Here is a 6,488-nt window from a genome sequence, read left to right as displayed (position 1 = left end):
GAGTAGGAATCTATGTTCTACACTCCCATCCTCCACGACATAAGCAGCTACAATTCAGTGCCATCTTGGAACTTTACCCACTGTTAGAATGTATTTCACTCTGGGGGCTAGTAGCTAGTGTACCTCCATTCTTGAAACTCTGCCATCATTCCACCTTGCTCACACAGGTGGCTACAGCGTGACAATCAAACTGCTCAAAGCCTAGGCTCAGCAGAAAGGCTGAAACCCTGCCTTCTAAATCCACACAGCAGCCCAGTACTTGGGGGAACAGGCCAACTTACAAAGAGAGGAAGCTAACACATAGCTGAGTCTGCCTGTGTCCAGGATCTTCTATCAGCTGGGTGTCCATCTTGCCCCACTGGAGACCTTACCACATGAATAACTGGACCATAGCACCTGCAGGCACCTGAGCTGATAGGCAGACAGACAGCAGGCACATAATGCTTATGCACTTCAGCTATACAACTGTCCACCGTAACACACTTCTATCCTCCTATGCCCTAGCCTATAGTCAACCCAAGGATAGCTGCAGCCCCCTTCCAGGGCATATGCTGCTCAGCTAACTAGGCTGCAGTATCTATGCACTCCCTAGCAGTGGCCCAGACGCCCCCAGTGAAGCTGCTGCACAACTGGCCAACCTGCAGTGCGTATGCATGCCCAAGTCCAATTTGACAGCCAGTTTCACAGCTGCCCATCCATTAGAGAGCACACTACACTCTGGACCACAACACCTTCAGGGGCATCTATAGCATAACCTTGCCACACCACAGCAATCACAAATACTTTCAGCATAGAACACTGATGCAACCATAGATGCTTAGGATTATAGCTGAAGAAACTGAATAAAAAAATACAGTCTTGATAGTAGGTTTCTTTTTTCTTTCAACATTCTCACTCTGAACATATCATCCTATTTTCTTCAGTCCTATAAGGTTTCTGCTAAGAAATCTGCTGGTAGTCTAATTATGATTCCTTTTATGTGACATGATATCTTTCTCTTACTGCTATTAGAATTCTCCTTGTCAGTGACTTTGGCAACTTGATTATAATGTACATGCCTTGGAGAGAACCTCCTTGGTTCAAGTCTAACTGGAGTTCTGTGAGTTTCATGGATTTGAATGCCTACTCCTAAGACCTGGGAAGTTTTCAGCTATTATTTCATTAAATATCCTTTCTGTATCTTTCTCCATACACAGCACAGTTATCCTTCAGAAATAAAGGATAAATAAAGCTTTTCTCAGGTAAGGAAAACTGAGAGAATTCATCACCACTAGACTAGTGTTAAAACACTTGCATGAGTCCTAAATCTGAGAGAGAAAGGATGCTAACTGCCATCATGAAAACACATTAAGATACAAAACATACTTGCAGAGTAGGCACATGAATGAAAAAGACAAAGGAATAAAACATTTTCACTACAGAAAACCACCAAACCACAAAGGTAAACAATGAAAGAGGAAGAAAACAATAAAGGCTATTCAAAACAACCAGAACAGAAAATAACAGTAGTAGGTTATTACCTGTCAAGAATAATCTTGAATGTAAATGCATTAAGCACTCCAATTAGAAGATATGGACTGGCTGAATGGATTACACAAACAAACCAAGACCCAACTATTCACCAGTAAAGACATATATTGACTGAAAGTGAAGGAATAGAAAAAATATTCCATGTAAACAGAGACCAAAAGCGAGCAGGTGTTAGCCTGTAGCAGGAGTACTTATGTTTAAAAAAAAACAGACTTTAAGTAAAAAACTATAAAAATAGACAAAGAAGGTCAGTATATAATGATAAAATAATCAACTCAACAAGAGGCTATAACAATTATAAATACTCATATTCCCCAACACTGCACAAAACAAATACATAAAGCCAATATTACTATTAGAACCAAAGGAAAATAAATTTTAGTATAATAATAATAGCAGACTTCAGTATCTCACTTTCACTAATAGACATATCATCCAGACAGAAAATAAACAAATTGTACTGAGAGACTAAACGGACCCATCAGACATTTGCAGAACATTTTATCCAACAGCTGCAGAACACACATTCTTATCAACACTCTTCAGAATAGGCTATATATATTGGACCACAAAACATTCTTCAGGATAGACAATATTCTGGGTCACAAAATAAGTCTCAACATGTTTTATAAAATCAAAAGACATTGTAGAATAGAATTAAGAACTGTAGAAATTATACAGATACATGGAAATGCAAATTAAAACCAAAATGAGATATGGTCTTACCCCAGGAGGAAGGCTATTATTAAAAAGACTAAAGATGAAAGTGCTGACAAGAAAGTGGAGAAAAGGAAACCCTGCCCAGTGTTGGTAAGAATGTAAATTAATACAGCCATTATTGAAAACAGGTTAGAGGTTCCTCAAAAAACAAGAAATAGAATTATCATGTGACCCAGAAATTCCACTACTGCATATCCAAAGAAACTGAAATCGGCTTATCAAAAAAACCATCTTCTCTCAAGTGTTTATTGCAACATTATTCATTATAGCCAAGATATGGAATTAACCTAGTTGCTAGCTATGAATGAATGAATGGCTAAGGAATATATACATAAATACATATATATATACTTTGTATAGTGACATAATATTCAGTTATAAAAAGCACAAACTTCTGTCATTTATGGAGACCTGGATGAGCCTACAGGATATTATGTTAAGTAAAAGAAGACAAGCATAGAAAGACAGACATTTTATATCCTCACACACATGTAGAATTTTAAAAAAGTTGATGTCATAGAAGTATAGAGTAAAATAGTGATTATCAGACTGGGAAGAGAAGGGGAAAAGAATTACAAAGAGGGGATAGTTTATGAGTATACAAGTGTGGTTGGACAGGAGAAGTAACTAATGTTCCAGAGTACAGTAGGGAACTGTGGTTGGAAAGAATTAATTGCATATTTCAAAATAGCTAGTAGGATTTTGAATGTTCCCAACAGAAATAAATGATGGATGTTTGAGATATTTTATATGCCAATTACCCTGATCATATACATTGCATACATGTATAAAATAATCACACAATATCTCACAAATATGTACAAATATGCATTGATTAAAATTTTTTAAAATTAAGAGAAAAATAAGGCATGACACACAATGAAAAATATCTTTCTAGAAAGATTTTATCAGCCTATACTCCTATCTAAAGCATATGCACAACATATGCCCAGTAACGCTAGTTAAGATAGTTTCAATGTTTGTCAATTTAATATGTTGAAATGATATTTTGTCACTTGTATTGAGCTGCTCATGAAAGTAGAATGTTTTTCATTTCAAAGAAACTAGTTAAGTATACATAACAGAACTGAATGTCTGTTACTTTTGTCAGGTTCTCAGATCAGGCAATACTCAAGCAGCAGCAATTCTTACAGAATTATATCTACCCAAGACTGAATTTTGCTTACGTAGGCTACATCTTTCTAATATTTAGAAATAATAATATTGACACCAAAAATAGACACATTTGAATTTTTATAGTATTTTTGCAAAATGTGCATGTAGAGATGAAATAACACAAGTTAATCTTACAACTCTGTGGTTAATTTATTTTGGATTCTTGTGTTCAGTATTTCATCCACATCCCCCTCTTCCTTCTCCTTTATTTCCTTTCCCTTTTCCTGCCAGTGTCCTGGAGCTCCAGCGTTATTACATCTATAAAAAATATTTTACTCATGCAACTGCAATGCTTCTTAGCTTTCAGGCTCAGTAGGGAAAAATATGGAGGTGTTTAATACTCCGGTTTTATATTTCTTCATGGGAAATGAAAATTGAAATGTATAAAGTAGCAACTTGCAGCAAAACAGTATTTTCCCCCCAATATGTATAAGTGACAGCAAGTTCAAATGCTTTATTACAGATAATCCTTGCCAATTTTAACTGTCCAATTTCTCAATGAAACATGCATCAGGAAAAGTCAGTATATTTGTAAATGTGATTCCCAATTTTGCCCCCAGATAGTCTAACTAAATTTCTACTCACTTCAGTGGGAGTAATAAAAAATAGATCTGAGAAGAGAATTTGGCCCATGAAATTTAAAATGATTTTTGGGTAATGTAAAATATTTCTCATGCCTGTGATTATATAGCAGCTATAAAACTTTCAAAAGAAAGGCATTACAAAACTCAGAATATAGCAAGATTCAATTAATTCAACCAACTTTGAAGAGTTTAAACTTATTTTAAAGAAGATGCTTCATGATAAAAGCGAGAGCACACAAGGGAGGGGTGAGGATAGGTAAGACACCTAAAAAACTAGCTAGCATTTGTTGCCCTTAACGCAGAGAAACTAAAGCAGATACCTTAAAGCAACTGAGGCCAATAGGAAAAGGGGAACAGGTACTAGAGAAAAGGTTAGATCAAAAAGAATTAACCTAGAAGGTAACACCCACGCACAGGAAATCAATGTGAGTCAATGCCCTGTATAGCTATCCTTATCTCAACCAGCAAAAACCCTTGTTCCTTCCTATTATTGCTTATACTCTCTCTACAACAAAATTAGAAATAAGGGCAAAATAGTTTCTGCTGGGTATTGAGTGGGGGGGAGAGGGAGGGGGTGGAGTGGGTGGTAAGGGAGGGGGTGGGGGCAGGGAGGAGAAATGAACCAAGCCTTGTATGCACATATGAATAATAAAAGAAAAATGAAAAAAAAAAAAACCAAGGACAATAAAAAAAAGAAGATGCTTAATAACAATGTTTTATTCATTTATTAAAAATATTTATTCATACCAACATCACTTTTGTAAAAGACAAAGATTTTGTAGCCCAATAATATTCCACGTGACAATCATTCTAATGATCAAAGCTGGCCAAGGAAGTGGTAGAAAACCCACTGAAAAAAAGTAAGTTAAGATCAACAGGTAATTAATAATTCACATACACAGAAATATCAGACTCAAGACAGATTAAGATCAGGGAGCAGAACACTAGCATATTAAATCTCATCAGCTAATCTCACAGTCTTTGAAATTCTGATAATAAAAATGGACAACGCTACAAGAAAAAATTACAGTTCAGTTCAGTTTTGATCACAAATGTAAAGCTCCTAAATAATACATTAATAAAGAAATCAATGATTCATAATAATATGTCAAATTTGAAAAGATTACAGGGTGATTCAGTATTAGAAAACACCATTTTAATTCCCTGTATTAACAAATTAACAAACCTTTTTCATTTGGTATTTCCATACATGCATTTAATGTGCTTTGATCATTTGCTTCATCTGTTATTTTTTCTTATGCCCCCTCCCCCCCCTTTTTTTGTTTTATAATTTTAATGGAGTTTGGTATTCTATTTTCAAAATTTTTATTTTATCTAAATAGATGCCTCCACAGGAGGGAGAGATGGCCCAAACAATGTATGCATATATGAATAAATGAATAAATAAATTTAAAAAACCCAAAACTAAACAAAAATAAATAAATAGATGCCTCCGATTCTTCAGTTTAAAGTCAATACCTGTACATATGATTGAGGTCAGTCTCTTAAGAACTGACTCAGCTTTACCTGGGCTGCTGTTGTCACAAATGAACCACACCCTTAACCTCAAGAGGAGCACCTTTACTCTCTGTAGCATTGGTGTAGGGTTTCCTTGTCAACAGGGATCTATCTCCAGGTTGGATATATCATCACTTGCGTGAGGGCCTATTGGAAAATTCCTTGTCTTTGGTCTCCCTCTTCCAAGTGAAGTCGTAAGAAAACACTGCTCTACCTGGACAGTTTCACTCAATGACAATGAAACTAAATCTGAGGACTTATTTATAAGAACTAGAATAAGCACACAGGACTGTTTTAAGAGATTTGTGTGTGGGGGGGGGGGTGTGGGTGTATGTGTGTGTAGGAAAGGAGAGAGAGTGTGTGTGTGTGTGTGTGTTAGTTTAATTTTACCTTAGAGCAGCTGGAAAATCTTTAATACTTTTTTCAAAATTCTCATCTGTGTGTTGTAAGACACTGTGCTGTTATTCTGATGAGTCTGAGAAGTTTTTCCAGCTAAAATCTTTTCTGTATCTAAAAAAAAAGTAAATTTACTTGCTCTGTCATTTCACTCATCCTTTTACTTTATAATTGACAACTTCCACATGTGGATAAATTCCGTAACACAAGAGGTCAGTTTTTTTTTTTCAAAAAATTGTACAAATATCTATGCCTGTAATTAGGCCGTGCTAAGAGTTGGTGTTTAGTAACACTAAAAGGAGTTCCTACCAGTCTCGACATTAAAATGAGACAATTTTGCTCACAACACATAATTTTTTCTTACATCTTTCCCAATGGATTCCTTTTGAATTTCAGGCAGTTTTGCCACAAATTCCCTTCTTTTCTTTCTTTTATTGCTTAAAACCTGCTATTAGCATAAATTAATTGTACAAAGGGGTTTCCAGGTGATATTTATATCCATGTACATGATGTACTTTGATCAAATTCAACCCATCTATATTACTCTTTCTTTTCATCTGGAGT

This window comes from Castor canadensis, chromosome 9 (genome assembly GCF_047511655.1).
Source record: "Castor canadensis chromosome 9, mCasCan1.hap1v2, whole genome shotgun sequence".
NCBI classification, from domain to species: Eukaryota; Metazoa; Chordata; class Mammalia; order Rodentia; family Castoridae; genus Castor; species Castor canadensis.
Note: the sequence above shows the minus strand (reverse complement) of the source record.